Genomic DNA, 23,790 nt, shown 5'->3' with positions numbered 1-23,790 from the left:
ATGAAGTTAATTGGTCATACATATAGTTAAGCAGTTTCCATTTCTTAAATATAGTTAAAAAATAGTTAAAATTGCTGTACCATAAACATCAAAAATTTCAATCTATTATAGATTGCATTTTGGATTATTAACATTTGAAATTTTTCTTTATTGTAGATCATCTTCAAAATCTGAGGAAGCCATCAGTAAAAGCACAGAATTTTATTTTAAGGTTTAAAATAAAATTTGCCTATGATCCTAAAAAGCTGAAATGGGGGCTGTCTTTCTTCAGTAAGTACCTAATTTTTTTATCCTTTAGTTTATTATTTTGTGTCTCCCCCCGCCCCGCTCTGCCCCCCCTCCCCCCAATGAACACTTGGAATAGGTGAAAAGGACGAATTAATATTGGTTATTTCTAGTTGTTTTCATCTTACTTTAAAAAATTGATATCTTTACTTTTCAGTTGGAAAATTTTGATACACTGGGTAGTACTTGGACAACAGGCCATATTGCACTAAATAACTATTCAGTAGAAACAAGTATAATTAATCTTTTAACCTCTTAGAATAAATATTTTAACTCTTTTCATTTCTTACTGATGCTACCCTTTAAATTATTGATTCAGTTACATGAGCATTTATCAATACCTTCTGTCTCTGGTTCTAGAAATAGAAAGACAAAATGAAATATTCCCTGCCTACAAGTAACTTACATTCTACTGGGAACTAACAGGTGAACTAATAAATAAATACACAATATATATAAAATAAACATGAAGTGGTTTCCTGGAGCTACCATTGCCATCTATACTAACAGTGAAGTGATCAGAAAGGGCCTCATGTAGAAGACAACCCTTGAGCTTATCCATGAAGGAGCTGGAGGTTCCAAGACGGGTCTAGGGTTAGCTTTCCAAGTATATTATTTTGCTTGGGCACCTAGAGGCATAAGACAAAATGTTACCTAATAGAATAAGAATAATACTTAGCTATTAATAAGCTGCTTGGGATGGAATGTAGAGTGCCTAAGGTGTAGTTCCATGAGATCAGTCTAAAAATTGGGAAAGGCTCAACATGCCAGAGAGAACAATTTGTATTTTATCTGAGAGGTAGCAGATTGCTGCTGAATCTTCCTGGGTAAGGGAGTAATATAATCAGACTTGTGCATTCAGAATTTGGTAGCTGTGAGAATGTTAAATTGGAGAGGGGGAGATATCGGCAGTCAAGGAGACTGATTAGGAGGCTTTTGCAGTAGTCCAGGATAGAGAAAGTAAAGACCTGAACTATGATTGTGTGCCTGAAAACTTAAGATCTTGTGGAGGTACTTTAATATTCCTTTAAAAAATATTTTTTTTAATATAAATTTATTTATTTTTAGTTTTCAATATTTACTTCCACAAGATTTTGAGTTCTAAATTTTCACCCCATCTCATCCCTCCCCCCACCCCAAGATGGCATGCATTCTGCATATATCCCTTCCCCTAGTCTGTCCTCTCTTCTGTCTCTCCCCGCCTTCTCTTATCCTCTTCCCCTTCTATTTTCCTGTAGGGCAGGATAGACTTCTGTATCCCATTTCCTGTATTTCTTATTTCCCAGTAGCACGTGAAAACATTTTTTTAAACATATGTTTTTAAAACTTTGGGTTTCAAATTTTCTGTCTTCCTCCCTCCCCACCCACCCTCATTGAAAAGGCAAGCAACTCAATATAGGTTATACGTGTGCAGTTATGCAAAACACTTCCATAGTAGACATGTTGTGAAAAACTAACTCTATTTCCCTTAATCCTATCCTGCCCTCCCATTTATTCTATTCTTTCTTTTGACCCTGTTCCTCCTCAGAAGTATTTACTTCTGATTACCCCCTTTCCCAATCTGCCCTCCTCCCTATCATCCCCCTGCTCTCTTGTCCCCTTCTTCTCTATTTTCCTGTAGGGTAAGATAGATTTCCATACCCAATTGAATGTGTATGTTATTGCCTCCATAAGCCAAATCCTATGAGAATAAGAGTCACTCATTCCCTCTCACCTTCCCCTGTTTCCCCTCCACTGTAAGAGACTTTTCTGGGTTTTTTTTGTGAGATAATTTACCCCATTCTACCTCTCCCTTTCTTCTTCTCCGAGTATAATCCTCTCTCATCCCTTAATTTTATTCTCCAGATATGACCCCTTAATCTTCAACTCACCCTGTGCCCTCTATCTATCTATCTATCTATCTATCCATCCACAAATAAGGCTCTTATGATTTCTCTTTCCTGTTTGCCTCTTCATTCCACTTGAGTCTTGTATTTGAAAGTCAAATTTTCTATTCAGCTCTGGTCTTTTCATCAAGAATGCTTGAAAGTCCTCTATTTCACTGAATGACCATTTTTTCCCCTGAAGGATTATACTCAGTTTTGCTGGGTAGGTGATTCTTGGTTGTAATCCTATCTCCTTTGCCTTCCATGATATTATATTCCATGCCTTGCAGTCGTTTAATGTAGAAGCTGCTAAATCTTGTGTTATCCTGATTGTGTTTCCACAGTACTTGAATTGTTTCTTTCTGGCAGCTTGTAATATTTTCTCCTTGACCTGGGAACTCTGGAATTTGGCTACAATATTCCTAGGAGTTTTCCTTTGGGGATCTCTTTCAGGAGGAGATTGGTGGATTCTTTCAATTTCTATTTTGCCCTCTGGTTCTAATATATCAGGGCAGTTTTCCTTGATAATTTCTTGAAAGATGATGTCTAGGCTCTTTTTTTGATCATGGCTTTCAGATAGTCCAATAATTTTTAAATTCTCTCTCCTGGATCTATTTTCCAGGTCAGTTGTTTTTCCAATGAGATATTTCACATTGTCTTTCTTTTTTTCATTCTTTTGGATTTGTTTTAGAACATCTTGATTTCTCATAAAGTCAGTAGCTTCCAGTTGCTCTATTCTAATTTTTAAGGAAGTATTTTCTTCAGTAATCTTTTGGACTTCCTTTTCCATTTGGCCAATTTTTCTTTTTAGGGCATTTTGGATCTCTTTTGCCATTTCAGTTAGGCTATTTTTTAAGGTGTTATTTTCTTCAGTATTTTTTTGGGTGTCCTTTAGCAAGCTGTTGACTTGTTTTTCGTGATTTTCTTGCATCCCTCTCATTTCTCTTCTCAGTTTTTCCTCTACTTCTCTTGCTTGCTTCTCAAAATCCCTTTTGAGCTCTTCCAAGGCCTGAGACTGATTCATATTTTTCTTGGAGGCTTTGGATGTGGGAGCTTTGATTTTGTTGTCTTCTTCTGGTTGTATGTTTTGATCTTCTTTGTCACCAAAGTAAGATAATATATAGTCTGACTCTTTTTGTGCTGCTTGCTCATGATCCCAGCCAATTACTTGAGTTTTAAACTGTTTGTTAAGGTAAAAGTCTGCTTCCAGTGTGGAGAATGTGCTGTCCCAAGCTTTGGGGGTTTGTACAGCTGTTTTCAAAGATACTTGTAGAGACCTGTAAATTTTGAGTTCTTCCAAGGTGGTATGATAAGGGGTGAGGTGTTTACTGCATTCTTGGCCTGTGCTCTGGTCTATGAGTGACCACAAGCAGTCTTTTCTCTCTTGGAACTATGAGGGTTTCTTCTCCACAGCCACTACAAGCTCCACCATGCCAACACTCCTCCTCACCCCAGGACTGCCACCCAGAACTGTGACCCAGATCCAAGCATGGGCAAAGCAAGAGATTCCTGCCTCAGCACTGTCAGAAGATCCCTGCAATCCTTCTCTGATCAGCCACTGGATTCCCCCTCAGTCTGTGGGCCTGAAGCTCAGGAGGCAGTTGCCTCCCCAGGGCCATGCTCAGGGAACTGGAGTTGAGACCCAGCGTTCCTCTCTCAGCACCACAGAAACAGACTTTTCCCACTGACCTTCTAAGTTGTCTTTGGCATTGGTGGATTGAGGAGTCTGAAAACCGCCACAGCTGCCTGCAATTCCCTCCTCTGAGGCCTGCTCCAGGTTTGCTGTGGCCTGCGCTTCCATGCCATACTGTGCTTCTCTCACAGCCCGGCACTTTATGCCTTTCTGATTAGTCATCCAGGTTGTCTTGGGCTGGAAATTTGTTTCCCTCTGTCTTTTTGTGGGTTCTGCTGCTTTAGAATTTGTTTAGAGCCATTTTTTATAGGTATTTGGAGGGGTTTGGGGGAGAGCTCAAGCAAGTCACTGCTTTTACTCTGCCATCTTGGCTCCAACCCCCTTAAAAAAATTTTTTTTTTTACAAAAGTTTTGAGTTCCAAATTCTGTCCTCTCCCCATTCCCTCCTTTTCCTTCTTTTTGAATGGTAAGCAATCTGATATAGGTTACACACATGCAATCATGTAAAACTTTTCTGTATTAGTGACATCTATTTTGGAGAAAAATTCACATTCTGATGAACCCAACAAGGTGAATTTCCTGGAGAATGCATCTCTGACTAAATGAATCAGTTAATCTTTAGATGAGGGCAGTTTTACTTTGCAAACAGCATGTCCCCCAAATACCGGAATTTATATATCAAAATAAGTCTTATCATTTGAAGTTGTTGTCTTGGGTGTTTCTACATTTATTAACCCTCCATTATTTAAAATATTTTTTGGTATACTTCCTTTGGTATTCTCCTTAGAGTCAACATGTCTGCTGTGCAAGTAGTTCAGTCTTTTACTTACTTTGTAATCACAGACTTGGTCTTATTTCCCTTCCTCCTCTTTTTACTCCAACTCCCCTCTTGTAGGACAAGTGGATTTTTCAAGCACTAGATTCCCCAGGCCACACTTAGCTCAAGCTCCCTATCTCCTTTCACAGACCATAGGAGCTTTAATCAATGAGCCCCCCTCCCACCTCCAAAGTTAGACTTTTTTTCTTCTCTACTCCACTCTTTTCAAGCATTTTCACCTTTCCTCCTCATCCACTCTTCCTGTAGGCTTTCTTTCTGAGACCACAGGAGTTACCTTCCTATCATTGCTTGCTCATGATTTGAATCTGGGATCTCACACATTCCTCTCTATGCTGCGTTCTGTTTTCCTCCTTTCATGTACCTTCTCATGGTAGATACTATTTGTCAAATGGATAAATGACAGTATTTTTAAAATCACTAGATATTTATAAAGTAAATATAGTTTTAGTTCTCGAAAAAATTCTTTTATTCAGCAAATATTGAAATACTGGTTTGTGTGCAAGTAATGTTACAAAATGCATTATGGATTATATTATGATTGGGGGGTTGTGTGGGCTAATAAAGCCATCAGAACTAAGATAACTCAACAGTATATTATACTTGAAGATACCAAAAGAGCAAGATAGCACCCTCCGGTTGTTCACGTAACTATTAAGTAGAAAGCAATGTGATGAGGTTAAGAATTTCAGAAATGTATAGGACATGGTTCTTGAGCTCCTTCTTTCTCAGCTGTTCAGCATTCTTGATTATGTTTCCTAAAAATATCTTTTGTAAAGTGTAGTTTAATAGTGCTGTAGGTTGTGGAATGGATAACGTTGTGATGCTTCTTTCTAAATGTACTTCTCTGTCAAGTTTCATGTATCACAGAGGCTATAATCTCAAGGAAAAAGAAGTCAAAGCAGCCACATGCTTTTAGTCATGGCCTGTCAGTTCCTTTCACTATTAACAGAGAAAGGAGAGATTGATTCCATATATCACAGAAGAGCCTGTTAGCAGGTTTATTTTTTAATATAAGAAAAGCAATTTCTTGCAATGACAGCAGAGATGAGTTAATATCAAACATCATTGCCAACTCTTCAGATCATAGAGGTTTATCACAAACTGATTCCTTAAACAACAATGTGGATTACTATCAAACAATGTAGTTTGAATTATATTATACTGTATAATTATGAATAATGAATTATACCCAATATGCATTGCCACCATAACATCAGTCTTTCCTTATGCAGTTTTGCAAAAAATGCTTTAAGAACAGCAGCTTGGTGCTTATTTTTTTCTTTTGCCACACTGCTGAGAAAGGGTATGGAATTATTGTCTATTAGTTAAATATGAAAGAAGCCCTAATAGAGAAGTTGAGACACTTCTATTTTTTGTTTATGATGTTTTATTTTTTTCTGATTTATTTTTATAGAATTCAGGAATAGTTTGGCAAAATATATCATTACTGAATGTAACCAAAATAGCCAAAGATGTTCTGTGGTAAGTGGCTCTGTTTGGCTAAGGAGAAAAGTATATTTCTGTTGGTTGAATGTAGGAATAAAATAATTACTACCTTTTTAATAAAAGAAAACTTGAATCTGCGGGCCTTTGTTTTGGCAACTGGCAACATTCTTATTGAAAATATTACTGCTAATATTTCAGAGTTTCTTTGTTAGCAGAGTCTAAGGAAGATGGCGTATGATCTTGGTACTAATTTTGATAATGTTCTTGTGATGTCTGGGGGAAAAGGTTTCAAGGAAAAGTTATCTGCCAGTATTAATACCATATACAGAAGAGTAATGTATAAGACATATTCTTTGTCATCACATTGTTTAGCATTTCTGAGCATATACCCTAGAAAAAAACAACACCAAAAACTTGTTTATGAGGAAAATATACGGTTGTTGAAATGAATTCTTAATGACAGCAAAGCTTTCGAAACTGGCTAGTGGGGTAGGGTACAGAAATTTCTGAATAGAGAATGGTCTCATTGATCTTGTTTCATGTTTTTACTTGGAAAAGAAATGATTTAGCTGGAAAACATTTCTGCTTTCGAGGCTTCCTAATGTAATAAGAACATGTATGAATTGAGCAGTGTAGTTTAAAAACTTCAGTCCTCATTTCTGTAAATGCTCCTGTGTTTTCCAATTCTAGTTCAGCTTCTGCCTCGGGGATTTTTTCCTGTAAGAGTATGGGATATTTACACAATTACCAAGAGAAGTTTATAAAGATCATGTTGTGGTAGTGCTGCCTGTCTTTGGTTTTTTGACAACATGACATGCTGCTGCTTTGTATCAGAAAATAACTGTGGTTAGATGGTCATGTAGTCTGCCTCAGACAGAGATTGTGAAAGAACCTTGTGTAGTGTGCCCTTTTAACACAGTTTTCATAGCTGCAAGTGTCTCCCTTAGCCTTTTGACTGCCACATGACAGAGGAAGTAGTAAATGAAGCAACATTTATTGATGTTGATTTTTAGTACATTATTCGTAACTAAAAGAACATAGTAAGACTTTTAAGTTACTATTATTAAGTTGTCAAGTTACAGAATTTTGTTTATGTGGCTGCTCATCATGTTTTGTCATAACACCCACTATATAAAAAATGGTTCTTAGGATATCTGGGTCTGAGGGTCAGAAGAGGTAAAGCAGCAGTTGAATTTACCTGTTTTTGGAGATTAGCAATACAGATGTGGCATAAAATCTAGGGAGAGAAGAGGATTCTGGACTATTTAGCAAGGTCATAGTTGAAATGGCTAACCGAGGCATCCAGACAAGTGAAACTGAGAGGGGAATAACGGACTGGGCGAAAGGCTGTTGTTCAGGCGTCTCAGGCAAAATGTGTATTCTGTTAGTGGGGGAAGGAAGGGAGAGAGGTAAAATAATAGGGAGTTTGTCATAGAAGAGAGTTGATTTGGAAGATTTTTGAGAGTGAGTAGTTGAATGGAGATGTGGACCAAGCACAGCCACAGTTTCCTTATCTGATAATTGGCAGGAAGAATTCAACTAGATTATTTCTGAGGTAATTATTGCCTCTGAAATCTTATGATTTAGCAGTTAGTTATGCTTACCCTTAAAGTTGGGCTTGTTTTCCTCCAGATGATTTTGTTATTAGTTTTTCTCACTATAAAAGTAATCCTTTGGTAATTTGATTATATGGCACTGAATAAGTAAATTAATTTAGGTACTGTTGTCATTTTTATTATATTAGCTTGATCTACCTATGAACAATTAATATTTCTCCGTTTATTTATGTCTGTCTTTGTGTAAAGATTTTGTTTGTAGTTGTTTTCATACAGTTCCTGTGTGTGTCTTGGCAGGTAGGTTTCCAAGCATTTTACACTTTTCTTTAGTTCATTTAAATGGAACTTTTTATTCTTCCCACTGGATTTCACTGGTAACATAAAAAAAAAACTATTTGATATATGTGGATTTATTTAGTATCCTGCAACTTTGGACCTACTAGATGTGGATACTTAATGATGCCTGTTGACTTGTCCATTTTAGATAAGAGTGAAATTTATCTTCTTCACCCTTTCCACTCTTCATTGTTTGTATACTTTTCTTTTCTCGTACTCCAATTATGAGAAATAACATGTTTTTATCCCTTTCTTCCTGTTGTCTACACTGGAACTGTCTTTTTACCCTCCTTTTTCTTTCCTTTCTTTATACCCTTAGAACAGAAGGAAGACATTAAAGTACTTAAAGGAAATTTAGATGATCAGTTATCCCTCTCCAATTACTCAAATAAATTTACCTTGCTAGGTTTCTCTGAGACTCTTATGTTTGCATTTCAGAATTCTTACTTAGCTTTCTGGTCTTTTCATCATAAATACTTGAAATTTCTTTATTACATCTTAGATCCACTTTTGACCTTGTGGGATTATAATCTTCTTTGCCTGCAAAGTTATTTTTGTTGTAATGGTACTTTTTGTAATATGTATTACAAAACCTGCTTTAGAGGAGAAGCTACTAGGTTTTTGTTGATGGCTAACTATGTGGATCATTAGTAGTTTGAAATGATTCTTGGTACTTGAATCAGTTTTCTTTCAGCTTCTCTCCTGACTCTCCATACTTTTCTATCTCAGTTTCACCTTCTCACCCTAGAAATGTCTCCTTTTGCACCTCTTCTGATTATTGACTTCCTGCCCAGGAAGACCATTTCAAGAATCCCAGACCATCTGTGTTCACTTATCTACTGGCTCTGCTTCTGACTTTTTAGACTTTGTCACCTCTGCCTCAGCAGCTCCTTTCCTCACCCCATTCAGCAACCTTTTCTGTGTTGTCTCCTGTCTTCCTTCATGAGGGTAGGGAATGTCTTGAGAGGAGGGATGGGTCATGTTTCTTTTTTTCATTCTTTTTTTTTTTGAAGTCAGTGGGGTTAAGTGTCTTACCCAAGGTCACACAGCTAGTAAGTGTTATGTGCCTGAGGCTGGATTTGAACTCAGGTCCTCCTGAATCCAGGACCAGTGCTCTATCCACTGTGCCACCAAGCTGCCCTTGGGATGTGTTTCTATTCTCAGTGTTTTCTCCCTCTCTCTCTCCTCAGAAGTTCTTTTCAGGATGTGGTCAGATCCTTTTAATTTTTTTATTTTGCCTTCTTGTTGCCATACATTTGAACCATTTTCATTCATGATTTCTTGAAATATACTCTCCAAGCTTTTAAAAAAATCCTGACTTTCAGGGTGTCTAATTCTTTGCTTCATCGATTTAAATTAATTTTTAAAAAATTTATTGTTTAACATTTTCTGTGTATGTAGTCCTTATGTACTTTGAGTGTCTTCTTATAATTGTTATGAAGTTCCTTACTCCTTATTTTTGGAGATCACTAGATTTGCAAACTTCTTATTACTTAACTTCAAAAAACTCTTCAGTTCAGCCAATCTGAGCAGTTCTGTGCCCTAATAGTACTACTACGCCTTTCTACTTGCCTTCCTTTCCTAGAGCTACTTGTAACAAAACTGACACCAGCTATGAAGTGTTGTAACAATCCAGGGATGAGGAGATGAGCACATCTCATCTCCTCACACCAGGTAAATGAAGAAAGGAGATACATTTTAGAGAATTGAGAAGATTTGGTATCCTGATATAGAAGATGAAAGAATTTTGTTTACACTTTCATTTTTGCCTCAGTCAGCTGAGGTTTGCTGGAATGTAATCCACTAAAGGTATTTTAGTTAGTCTTAGTTCTCCAACTTTAGTTCCCGATTTGGTGCTTTATACTACAGCCAGAGTCTGCTCTCCACTGTTCTTTTGGATGAGTTGGTTGACCCTGATTAATTTCATCATGATTCTTGCATTTGACTGCTATCTCCTGGAACTCTTTTAGCTCTTTCCTAGATCTTTGAAGGTTAGAGTTCTGAATCTTCACTTCCCTCTTAGGTGCTTCAGAATGGAATGCTAGGCACCACAGAGGTCTGGTCACCTTTGATGTCCTGATCTTAGTGCCCGAGACATGTTAACTAGTTTGGCATTATGCTTGTCATTAGTTATTTTTCACTTCTCCCACCTTGGGGCCTTTTGATCATCCTGGGGTCTTTCTCTGGGGAGCCATGTACACATGGTGCCTCTGTACAAAGATCCTTACAGCATAGGGATACCTTGTCGAATTTTGTTCATACATACTTAAATGGTCTGTCCCATTTCTTATTGCCCGTGGGTTTTGGAGTGACTTTTTGTGTAGTTCTGGGATAGGAGAAGTCGCGTATTTTGATTTTATGATCATTCTTTAGTCTGTTACAAGCTTTTTGATTTTGCTGGAGAAAAAATGTGGGAGCTTAAGGCAGGACCAGTTCATTTCAGGTAGTGATTTAGGCAGTAAGATGCTCTTTGCAGTTATTGAAAGATAGATTTGGATAGAGCAAATACCGAAAACTGACATCAGCTGTGAAGTGTTATAACAATCCAGGGATGAGGAGATGAGCACATCTCATCTCCTCATACCAGGTGAATGAAGAAAGGAGATAAATTTTAGAGAATTGAGATGATTTGGTGCCTGATATAGAAGATGAAAGAGTTTTGTTTACACTTTCATTTTTGCCTCAGTCAGCTGAGGTTTACTGGAATATAATCAGCTAAAGGTATTTTAGTAAGTTCTAGCTCTCCATTATTACTAATTTTCTTAAGCTTTTCAACATACTTTAGGTATACGGGGAGGTAAGCATTACTTTTATGATGTCAGTATTATTTCCTTTTGGCAAGGAAGGATCTATTTGATTGGAATTAATTCAGTTATTTAGGCCTTCTCCATTCTTACTGATGCTGCTCTAGTATAGGCAGGGCCCCTTTACCACCAATTTTACTGTTGTCATAATCTCCTGGTTTTCCTATCCATAAGCTCTTCTTTTGGATTAATCTTCTCAACTTTTACTTACTCTTGCCTTTGCTGATAGAAATTTTTAGTAGTTTACTATTGTCAACATGTAAATTTCAAACTCTATTACCTTGCATTGAAGACCCTCTATAGCATGACTCCTTACTGTCTTGCCAACTTTACTTCTTATTACTTAACCTCAAAAAACTGCAGTTCAGCCCGTCCGAGCAGTTTTCTGCCCCAATAGTGCTACTATGCCTTTCTACTTCCCTTCCTTTCCTAGAGCTATTCCCCAACACCAGGAAAGCCTTCCTTCTGCCTCTTCACATTACATTTCAACCTATTTTGTAACGCCTGAAACCTGTTTCAGCAAATAGTCTCTGATTTCTTCCATTTTCTTCTGCTTGATAAGGATGTTACTTATATATCTTTCATAGTATTTTGTTTTATAACTCTCTAATGCATTTAAATAATATTGAATATTGTAATTCTGACTTTAAAACATCTTTTAACAATTTAAAATACTTTTATTTATGTTTTGTTTTTTACATTGCCTAAATTTCCACATTTCCTTTTCCTACCCATCTCACAGAGAGCCATCCCATATAGAAAAGATCTAGAATATGAAAAGAAATGATGAAATAAAGATAAGAATGAAGCGTGAATAGCACTTTTAGACATCAAACCATATGGAGTGTCCCCAAAGTCTTTATTTATAAAACATCACTCATCAAAACCATTTGGTTAAATATAGAGAAATAGATCAGTGGAACAGACTAGACACGGGAGAATCAGAAATAATGGAACTAAGTAACCAAGTGTCTGATAAACCTGAAAACATAAATTACTTAAGAAAGAACTCACTATTTGATAAGAACTGCTTGGAAAACTGGAAAGCAGTCTGGGAGAAATCAGGCTCAGACTGATGTCTTAGACCATATTCCATATTTCTCAGAGAAGGGTTTGATAGCCAAGATATATAGGTAACCAACAGATATCTGTGGGATCAAAAGCCATGCCTCAATAGTCAAAGGACATCAACAAGCAGTTTTATTAACATCCTTATGAGATTATGCTCCAAATCACTAATAATAAGAGAAACACAAATCAAACTAACTCTGAGGTTTTACCTCACACGTGGAAAATTGGTAAAGATGAAAAACAAATTGGAACAATCAATATTGGAGGGATTGTGGGAAAATAGGACCCCTAGTACTTTGTTGGTGAAGTTATGTATTAGTACAACTATTCTGGAAAATATTTTTGGAATTAGGCAAATAAGGTAACTAAAATGTCTATGCCTTTTGACTCAGATAATCCACTGTTAGGCATATGCCCCAAGGAAATCATTCAGAAAAATGAACATACCCCATATATTTATATTATTTATATTATACAAAATATTTATAGTAGCACTGTTTTTGGTAGTAAAGAACAGGAAACAAAGTGCATGCCAGTTGAATGAGGACAAACAAATCAAAGTGCTTACGTATAATAGAATATTACTGTGCTATAAGAAATGGCTAATATAATCATGGAGAGACTTGTAACAAATGAATATGGTCAGCTAAAAAGTGATCCTCCTGGATCACTGCCTTGTCCTGACAGAGGGGCTTGGTAGAAAAATGAAACTAGGAACTGTGTCATGAAGGGTTACCCAAGATACACAAGTCATTTGAAGAGTTCTGAAAATAGGTGAAGGGAATAGCAAACCATTCCAGCATCTTTGCCAGGAAAACCTCACGGACAGTATTAAGATGATAAAAGATATGACACTGGAAGATGAGCCCCTCAGGTTAGAAGGTGTCCAACATGCTACTGAGGAAGAGCCAAGGACAATTACAAGTAGCTCCAGCACTAATAAAGTGGCTGGGCCAAAGCCAAAAGGAAGCTCAGTTGGGGATGTACCTGGTGACTAAAGGAAAGTCCAATGCTGTAAAGATCAGTAGTGCATAGGAACCTGGAACCTAGGATCTATGAACCAATGTAAATTGAATGTGGTCAAACAAGAGATGGAAAGATTAAATATTGACATCTTGAGTGTCAGTGAACTTAAATGGATGGGAGTGGATGAATTTAATTCAGGTGATCATTACATATACTATTGTGGGTAAGAATCCCTTAGAAGAAATGGAGTAGCTTTCATAGTCAGTAGAGGGGTGAGAAAAACAGTACTGGGGTAGAATCTTAAAAATGACAGAATGATATCTGTTTGAATTCAAGGTAAACCATTCAGCATCACAGTAACACATCTGTGCTCCCAACCACTAGTGCTGAAGAAGCCAAAGTTGCTTAGTTTTATGAAGACCTTTTAGAAACATCTTAGAAACAATCTTTTAGAAACAGTGTTTTAAAAAAAAGTCACATTTGACATAGTGGTTTGAAATGCTAAAGTAGAAAATCAAAAGATAATTGAAATAACATACAAGTTTGGCCTTGGAGTACAAAATATTGCAGGGCAGAGATTAACAGGGTTTGTCAAGATAGCAAGCACTATTTTTCAACAATCCAAAAGGCAACTCTGTACGTGGACATTCTGCACATGGTCATCATTAAGTGGTCAGTATACAATTTGCAGCCAAAGGTAGAGAAACTCTGTACAGTCATTTAAAACAAGACCTGCAGCTGACTGTGGTTCAGATCATGAGCTTCTTATTGCAAAATTTATACTTAAATTAGAGAAAGAAGGGAAAATCATCAGACCATCAGAGGTATGACTAGATTTAAGGGATCACGTCTGGTAGATCGAATGCCTAAAGAACTATGGACAGAGGTTCACAATATTGTACAGGAGGCAGCAACAAAAAATCCTAAAAAAAAAAAAAACAAAAAAGCAGAATGCCTGTCTGATGAGGCATTACAAATCACTGAGGGAGAGAGGAAAGGGAAAGATATACCCAACTGAATGCAGAATTCCAGAGAATAGCAAGTAGCTTTTTTTTTTGGTGAGGCAATTGGGGTTAAGTGACTTGCCCAGGGTCATACAGTCTGAAGTTGGGTTTGAACTCAGATGCCGATGCGCTATCTATTGTGCCACCTAGCTGCCCCAAACACTTCTCAGACATTATTAGAAGGTTTTCTTAAATGATCAATGCAAACAAATTGAAGAAAACAATGGAATGGAAAGGACAAAGGAGCTCTTCAAGAAAATTAGAGCTTCAAAGGAAAGTTTCATGCAAAAATTTGTTCTCCAAATACTGTAAATAGAAGACTTTCTATCTAGTATTTCTTAAATTTCTCTTCATTTGTCCCTAGTAAGTAGAAAGATGAATGTTCAGGAAGGGTAAGAAGAGAATAGCAAAAACTCATATTTATGTAGCCCTTTTAAGATCTGTAAAACAATTTACATACATAATCTTCTCATTCAACAATATCAGTTAAATAAAATTTCATGCAATTTTTTGCAGATCTTAACAAGGCTACATAGGACAGATGGAGAAATCTAAGAAATACTAGATACAAAGTCCTCTACTATTTTAATAGAGAGTATTTGGAGAACAAATTAGAGAACAGTCTTGAACGGGTTTAGATCCTCTGACTTAAGTGATCTTGACCTACATTTGTGTGATTTGTGATACCACAGCTACTAATTATACTAATATTGTGCTGGTCAACTACAGCAAATTTCTTTCAGTAGCTTCCTTCTTTTATATGGGAAGTTTCTTTTACAATAACTATAAACAAAAATAAGTCAAAAGTTAACCAGAAATAATGCTTTTTCTTTGAGCTGTAAACTGTTTAAGATTCCTCTCATGTTATTCTCTGCCATCCAAATGACATTTTGTTAAGGCTATTTCAGTTCCTAGATGTGTAGGGGTTGCACCACACACTTGTACAGTTTGGCTAATGACTCACAGCAATTCAATGTGGGTACTTGTTTCAGTTTAAACAGCCATTCCTGATGTCACTTATGTGTCTGAAACAAGAATCAGAATTGATTGTATTCTATTTCCAAATGGGAATGATACATTCAGTGATAATCAAAAGAATAAATGACTTCAGTTGTGTTCTCAGCTAATTTGAAGAGGGGAGGTAGAAGGGGGAGGGTTGGGGCAGATGGTGGTAATGTTAATAGCATTCCCTAAAATGGAAATTGAGCATACTGTTTATTTGTTCACTTGTTTATAAAATACATTTTTTATCAATATCCTTTGTTTTTATATTGCCACAGTTTTTTTAGTATTTCTTTTCTCTCCACATATCTAACAGATAGTATTTTTTAAAAGAACAGAAAAAGGAAAAGAAGGAAATGGCAATAAAAATTAAACTGATTAATTCTTTGAAAATGTCTGCAAATGGATTGAACGTTCCGCACCCATAGGTCTACTGCCTCTGCAAAGGAGTTGGGTGGAAAGTTGTTCTTATATCTTTTCTTTGGGACCATGCTTATTCTTAGTAGTTCTGCCCCATTCACTTTTGATTGTTTTGTGGTGGTCGTTTTTTCTCTTTGCATTATTATAATGGTGTATTTTGTTTTCTTAGCTCTGCTACTTCACTCTCCCATCGGTTCATACAAGTCTTTCCATGCTTCTCTGTATTCATCATATTTTTCATTTCTTAAGGCATTGTAATATTCCATTACATGCATGTAGTATAATTTGTTTAGCTATTCCTGAACGAGTGGGCATCTATTTTGTTTCCAGTTCTTTGCTGCATCAAACAATGATGCTATATATAAATACTTTTGTGTGTATAGGGACTTTGTTCTTATGAATTATCTGCTTGGGGTATATGCCTAGTAGTGGAATCTCTAGGTCCAAGGTTGTGTATATTTTGCTTATTTTATTTGCATAATTCCAGATTGCTTTTCAGAATGCTTGTATTAATCCACAGCTCCAGCAATAGTGCACTAGATATGCCTACTCTTCCAACATTGACTCTTCTCATTTTTTTCCAAAGTCCCAAGTATGAGGTAAAACCTTGTATTTCTCATATTAGTGACTTGGATCTTTATTCATATGATTATTAATAATTAATGATTTTAAATAATCGGTGATTTTTCTTTTAAAAACTGTTTATTCACATCTTTTGATCACCTTTGCTCTACCTATGAGGGAGCAAAGCTTATGTCCTAGAAGACCCAAGGAATAACCAAACAACCAAACATCAAGTTTAACACAGTGACCATCAAACTCAGTCAGCCCTTAGTACCAGTCTTCTTCTAGATCTTAGAAAAACAAGATTAGGAACTAATTTATGATGCGTAGAGAAACTCTGTAAATATGGTTGGAACTTTTGTCATTTTGAGTACCTGTTTTGGGGATGGAAGGTGTTTCGGCTTATCCATAGCCTGCCCTAGTCTATTATGATATTGTTGCCATTCCTTTGTTTCCTCATTCCAGGCTTGGATCTCTGTTGAACTTTTGTAGAAGATGTGTTGTCTATGCAAAATGAATAATTCTAATCTTTTGTTGTATATGAAAATATACCCAAACCAGGTTCCAATGCTTTACCAGGTAGATTACTCTTTTAACTCTTGCATGACACAGAATCTATACTGTAGCTTGTGCTTTCCAGCCTTAATCCCACAAATCAGTATTCTTAAACTTGGATGTTATTCTCCTCCCAATTTAATACCAAATTGTAACTATTATTCATTGGCTGTCTGCCTAGTTACAAGATACAGAGTCCTTAGGGTTAAGGGAAAAATGTTAAGGGGTTGCTTCCCAAATTCCCTCCTAATCATGTAAGTCTTTTCAGAAAATCCAGGATCAGCCCCTACCTAGGTTGTATTTGGAATTTTACCTGCAGTCACTAAATTACTGTACCCCTTAAATCTTAAGAGAATCACTCTTTCAATTTCTTGGTAGTACTTAGCTGAGGTTACTGAACGTAAGAAGCTCCACGGTCTGATTCCACTGGCTTTAAAGTGGCAGCATGATTCAGCCATGCCAGCCTAGAGTCTCAGCTTCCTGAAGTCTGAGGTGTCCTGTTGTCTTCACTAATGAATGCTATATGCCAGCTAAGAGGAAATTGACCCAACACTGAGCCAGTGGTTTCTATATATCAAAGAAGGACTACTTTAAAAAGTACTAGCATTGTACTAATGAACTTAGTTAAGAATTTTATTGTCTTATATTCTGAGACAATCTTATGTATTGGGGCAGGGGTGGGACAAATCTATAATTTCATTGGCAAAGGTAATCCCAGTGAGGCAAAGCCTTCTATTGGTACATATCAGCATCTTCTTTGTTGTCTTGGTACCGTGAAGTTAAATGACTTGGCTTTTGACCACATAGCCAGTAGTTGTTAGAAGTAGGCCTTGAACCTTGGGGTTCCTCCCTACACAGTAGACTCCAGTGGGGGTCCATTGCCAGTTCTGACCTATATCTTGCCACTGAACTGTGATGACTTTGGAGGAGAGAGTAAGGCTGATGACTTTGCATAACCCTGCCTCACTTAAATCCAATTTACTTTCAAGTCAGTTCATTACTCTCCTGATGTCATTGGTCCTCTTTGAGAATGATGAACAAACAACAGACTCCAGCCACACTACCTTTTTCCTAAGGACTTTTCTCAAGTAATTGTGTCACTTGAAAGCAAGTTTAAATCATCTCTTCTTACTCTGTGTTTGAAGGTTTTTCTGTAACTACCTTTTTCCTTATCTGTAAATTTGTCAAGCCTTCTTATGGTGGCAAGGCTTGAGAAAGAGTCTGCAGAAATTTTGTAATCTTTTAAAACTAATTATCAAATTTCAGTAGTTAAAAGAACACATTGCATAATTCAAGTAGTTAATATATTCTCCAACCTCGTCTTTGCGCCATTCTGCTGTAGTTCTGTGAAGGATTACTTTTTCTTCTCATTGAAACAGAATCAAAGACTAGTATGTTATCTTTAGCAGTTCATATCTACAACTCTAACAAAATATTGGAAGTTGTTGTCTACCGACCTTCAAATTACTCCCCTACATTCCTCAGTAGGTTTAGTACCTAACTCATGATTTTGCTGTCCTTCCCAGCTCCTGCTCTCATTCTTGGGGACTTGAACATAGATACTGACTCTCCTTAAAGCACCCTAACCACTCAGTTCTTAACTTATTCACTTTCTATGACCTATTCCTCTACCCCACCTCAACTACACACAAAGATGGTTATACTCTTAACCTTGCCATCACCCATAAATGTACCATCTCCCTGTTCAAGAATTCTGAAACTGCCTTGAGGGACTGGAGATCACAGTAAAGGAAAGAAGAAGGAGAGATAGAAAGCCAATAGATTATGGTTAAATAAGGTGATTTCAGATTTTGTTTGAGTTGTAGATATGAATTGCATGAATTATGGAAGCAGGTGTTACTGAGTGATGGAGTAATGGAGAGAACCTAGAAGTGGTAATGGAGAGCAATGAGTATTCCAACTCCTCTGCCTGGACAAGTGACATGAAGGAAATGAGTGAAGCAGCAGTTCATATTAGACAGTCAGATAGGTTGTGTCATTGTGGGGATCCAGGTTTCACTGATACCTAGAAGATGGAAGGAGTAGGAGAGGAAAAGATATAGGGTGAAAGAAGCTTGATGCCTGTAGAACACATTCCAGGGGGCACAGTGGCAAGGTTGGTTGGAACTTTGGGGAACAGAATAAGGAACTGCAGGTAGAGGATGGGGAGTGGGGTTTGGATAATGACCTACAGGAGTTCAAAGTCACTGGAAAGTGTAGGGCATGAACAGATGTGAACATGTTTATCATTGAGTGGAGGGTGCCATTCTTCTTCCTAGAAGAGGCTGGAGATTGGGCTAGAGACAAGTGCAGCATGGGAGGGAAGGCACAGGGTCACCTGGGAAGCCCTACTTCACTACTGGCTTATCTCTGAAAGCTGGTGATTAGGCAGGAGGATGGGTAGCTGGAGATGGAAGTTGAATTGGCACAGCAGCAAGTGGAAGTCCTACTCCCCACTCACTTTCCTCTTCCCTCAAGGGACAGGTGCAACAGCAGATAGAAGGCCTGAGGTCAAAGGGAAGGTTGCTCCTCTTTGCACTTGAGGTTTCTATCATAATTGGGAGATCAGACTGGCTGTAGGAGGTGACAGTTGCCTTTGCTGGCACAGACAGAAATTGCCTTTCATTGGGACACGGGGAGCAGTAGCTAGAAGGCCAGTGATCAGAGGAAGGTCTCATTCCTCTTTTCATCCAAGGCTGGAGATGAGGCCTGCACAGTAGAAAGTGAAAGTCTTCCTGTGTATCCTACAGTCATGACTTTCCAGATGAGCAAATCAGACTGTGACTAAACTCTTATAGTTATATTTCATGAAAAACTCTGATAATGTTCAAGAGAACTGATATTATATCCACAAGTTAGGCTATAGTATTTTCCACCCAAGAAAGCCCTTGATGTATCTAGCCTTATTTAGCCTAGATTCTGGCCCTTGGAACTTTAGTGGTGTCTACTAGAATTCTTGTATTTCAAAATTATTTTATTGTTTATTAAGAGTATTGTGGGGTAGGTAGAGTAGTGGAGGACATTCAGTTTAGGCTGTTTCTTTTTCCAGAAATAATTAAAGTTTTACTCCCTCACCATTAGTTCACCAGAAAACTCCCCTTCGCCCATTGGAATGAGTTTGCCCTTTGCATGCCCTGTTGACTTAAAGGTTTGTCCTCTGAGAGAAGTTTACCATAATATATTTTAGGATCCCAGTTCATCTTGTTGCAGTGGAGGTTTCCTACAGGAAAATGAAAAGCCTAGACCACTTTAAAAAAAAAAACACATATAAGAGAACAGAAGGAAGACCAGAAAGAAGTGCAGGCAAAGCAGACAGCTTTGAAAAACTACAGGTTAATTTGTTATACTCTTTAAGAGAAAAGTGATCTGTACCTAATATAAAAAGATACGTAATTTCATGTACAGCCCCCCTTTTCTGTTCATTGTCCATTTACATATATGTATGTGCATGCATGTATGGGTGTATGTATGCATGTATATGTAATCCTTCACCCCATGAAAGCTAATGAGGTCACAGAGAGACTACAGAGGGAGAAAAGAAGGGAGCTCAGGGCAAGGCTTTGGGGAATACGTACAATTAGTATAATGTGAATGATAAGCGAGCAAAAGAGGCTGAGAAGGAGCAGTCAGGTAGAAGGTGAAAGTCATGTGAGTCCATAAGAGGGTATTCAGGAGGAGAGATGGTGGTCAACAATGTCAAATTCAGCATCAGAGTTCATGAAAGATTTGGACTTTCACAAAAGATGAGATTTGCAAACAAATAAATGAATTTGGAAGCCAGATTGCAAAGGGTTGAGGAGTGAGAGGAGAACAATTTGATGCAGCAATAGGTCCACAAGAATGTGCATTGAAAAAAGATCATCAAATTTGGAAGTTTAGACATTATTGGTATCTAATTTAGACCTAATTAATCTGATTTAGACTCGTGTCATAGTGTCTAGAGTACTTGGTTGGAGTTAGACCTGGTGTCCAGTTTTACCTCTGACATTTATTACAGGCAAGTTACTGAGCCTTAGTTTGGTCATCTATAAAAAGGGAACAATAATAGTTATAGTTCCTAACCATATACTGTTGTTTTGTGAGCTCAAATTGAGATAATGTATGCAAAACATTTTATAAACTTGTCATCACAGTAAAAAAGTCATTAATATCATTCATTTTATTCAGAATTTTTTCAACATAGCTTAGGTAGCAGTGGTTCAGAGACAAGTTACTGTCCTGGTATTATTTTATATTTAACATTTTTGTGGATTGTTGATAGAATAACTACTTTTCACGATTGTATAAAAATATTGATATATACATTCATCTCTTGTTCATTGAAAGATTCTGGCATAGTTCCAATGGTAAACTAGATGACAGGCATATTACATACTTTGTGCTCCTCCCATGTGGTTTTTATTTTTTATTCCCTAGGTATTTGTTTAAAGGGCAGCTAGGTGGCCCAATGGTTAGAGTGCTGGGCCTGCAGTCAAGGAGACTCATCGTCTTGGCCTCAGACACTTAGTAGCTGTGTGACCCTGGGAAAATAACTTAAACCTGTTTGCCTCAATTTCCTCATCTGTAAAATGAGTTGGAAAAGGAAATGGCAAATCACTGTAGTATCTTTGCAAAGAAAACCCAAAACAACCTCACAAAGAGTACAGCTAATGCAACTAAACAACAAAAATTTGTTGAAAACTTTGTTCCAGATAGTTTGAAAATCAAATATTTCCATAGTGTCAACTATTAAAAATCTTTATTCTTAAATTTTTATGGATGAATGTTTTATCTAAATTGTTGTTAAGTAAGTGTCTGAGGTCAGATTTGAACTCAGGTCCTCCTGACTCCAGGGCCAGTGCTCTATCTACTGCATTACCTAGTTGCCTGTATCTGGGTAACTTAGGATAGTAGTACTGTCTATAGTAAGAGTCAGGTTGCAGTTTTCTGATTGAATTCTCAAGACTATTTTGAGATCTTTGTTATCCAGTTGTATAGAATTCGTTATCCATCTATATAGAAAAAACTATAAATTATATACACAAGTATATTACTGTAGGTAATATATAGTATAAATATTATGTTTATAACTATATTACTATATGTATCACTACAGTCCTGGATATAGTTATGTAGTGGTATAAGTTGTTTGTGAAAGATATTCTGACTTTTTGTAGCAACCAGGTTATGTTTTGCTGCAAATTCAGTAGGTGCTAAATTTTTTCATACTTCATTGATATGTGACACAGTTTCTAGTCTTTCCTTAGGTAATTTTCATTTTTCACAATCTGGGCTTCTTAAGGATAAGTAACCCTTCTGTAATTTCTAGAGCTAATGACTCTTTCCTAAATTTCTATCATAAACTTGTTTCTGTTAAAACAAAACAAAACAAAAACAAATCTATGTGACTCAGTCATTTGTTTGATGTTTCTTTTTTGCCAAAGAAGTATCTTGTAAGTTAATTGAATTTATGTAAATGGCACCCATGGGACACCTTTTGATTCCCCTCTTGATCTTACCCATTTTATTGGTTCCATCAAGTCCTAAATTACTTAAAGCTATCCAGTGGTTTAGACCCGTTGTCAGTCTTTACTTTTCTTTGTGAATGAAGTCTCTTTGTCCCAACAGTGTTTTTTTGTAAATTTGATTGTTTGTTGTGTTCCCTGAGAACATCTAGCAGTCATCTTCCTGTGTATGAGTAAACGTTTCTTTTTCTATTGCTGACTTTGGGTGATGAGCTCTTTGTTTTGCTGATATTGTTCAGGATTTCGTTTGAACGCCTCAATCTGTTGTCTGTCTTACTGTGCCAGAAATATATATTATGACTGGTATTGCACAGGTGTCAGTTGCTCTAAATGTGTTCTTTCCAGTAAGTTTTGACTTTAGGATGCCAGTTGCCCCTTTAACAACCTTTCTCTTTGATAGCCTTATGCTATATGTTTCTTCCTTGGACAAGATCACGCATTTGTAAATTGTCACTTTTATTAATTGATTCAGTTTGACTTCTGCATTCATTCTCAAAGTCTTCAGTCTCTGTTCTTCCTTGCTACTCCACAAGCAGTTACTCAGTTCAAGTGATATGTTGATATTGTTGGAGAAAGTTTTCACAAGATGACCTAGTTCTTTAATATGTTTCTCGTTATAGCCATTTAAATTGATATCATCTATGAACATTAAATAATATATTTTATATTAGTCCCTCTTGAATTGAAAGCCACACTGAAGTTCTGTTTTAATCATTATAATGGATTTGAAGTATATCTATTTTAGTCTTCAGATATTTTCCTGGAAGAAGGTACATTTTGTATCAATTCTCAGTTGTTTTGGTTGAGTATTTTAAAATGAAAATGAAAACAGTTTCTAATATTTGGCCATTCTCAATATGCTTGAGTCTGTTTGATATATTTGTATTATATGAATATAAAACACGATTGTCAGTCTGGGTAATATGCTTTATGATAATTAGTAAAGGCAGCATAAATGCTGTAGCCCCTTTTGGTGTTTTGTACACTAATTATTCAGTTGATAATGAGTTACTTTTTACCTCTCCCTAATATCTCTTATCACCCCAGACTTTTTGGCATCTCCTCACTCAAAATATTGCTGTCTTGTAAGTTTTGTGCAAGCTGTGTATGCCTTGTAAAGCAAATAAACACAATTAATTGGTCTATATTTGGATAGGTCTGGTATTCTGACTTTGGTTGTTGTTGTTGCTAATAAATGATACCTCCTGTCAAGAAGTGTGGGATTAGGTTTGCATCTGAAAGCACTGGTAACATTTTTTCTAGTAGTTCACATACATTCATGAAGCATTTGGAACAACAACATGGAGCTTATCTGTCCCCTGTGCTTTCCAGTTTTGTAGAGAAACTAGATTTTCAGTCACCTCCCTTGTAACATTTCTGTTATTTGTTACATTAACAGTACATAAGATTTCTGTTTCATGTTTGATCCAACTTACAGTTTTGTTGTGTTAGACTTCTTTTAGTCATATAGATGACTAGAAGTTTTCCACATCCTCTTCAGGGGTTCTCTCTGTCCTCTAATGTCATTGCTTCACAGTCTGCTAATAAGATAGTTTTTAATTGTTGATTTTTTTGGGGGGGTGTACTACTTTGACTACTTGTATCCTTTTAACCTTTTGGCTTTCCTTTTGGTTGTTGATGAAGAATATCAAAAATTTCTGATATACTTTTGGTTTTTTTTTGGATTTGATTCTTCATGTTTCTTTTTTGTTGCCTTTAGCTGAATGCCATGGTGTTTAAATTTTCTATTGTATGTACAAGCTAGATGCTAATGTAATCTTCCAACATCCTTAATAGTTTTCTCAAGCCATTCTTGGCATTTTAATCTTTGATGCCTGTCTTTAACAGCATTCCCAAATGACTCTACCATTTTTCCTGTGGTCCTGTGGTCTCTGAAAAATAGTTTCTTCATTTGTAAAAGGAAGCAGTGGATTAATGATC

The 23,790-nt window shown here is 36.7% G+C and overlaps 1 protein-coding gene across 5 annotated transcripts in view; it reads left to right on the top strand.

Annotated features, from left to right (window-relative positions):
* PIK3CB (phosphatidylinositol-4,5-bisphosphate 3-kinase catalytic subunit beta) overlaps positions 1–23,790 on the top strand; it is a 192,147-nt gene that overhangs the window by 69,051 nt on the left and 99,306 nt on the right. For 4 of the 5 annotated variants that reach the window (XM_078146783.1, XM_020986126.2, XM_020986128.2 and 1 more), the window contains one exon: positions 157–270. The exons of the other annotated variant lie outside the window; for it this stretch is intronic. The gene's annotated coding sequence lies outside the window, so the exon portion shown is untranslated. The remainder of the gene's footprint in view (positions 1–156; positions 271–23,790) is intronic. 5 annotated transcript variants of the gene reach the window in all.

This window comes from Phascolarctos cinereus, unplaced genomic scaffold (assembly GCF_003287225.1).
Source record: "Phascolarctos cinereus isolate Bilbo 61053 unplaced genomic scaffold, phaCin_HiC Scaffold_726;HRSCAF=1367, whole genome shotgun sequence".
Lineage (NCBI taxonomy): Eukaryota > Metazoa > Chordata > Mammalia > Diprotodontia > Phascolarctidae > Phascolarctos > Phascolarctos cinereus.
Note: the sequence above shows the minus strand (reverse complement) of the source record. Positions and strands in the feature narration are given on the sequence as shown.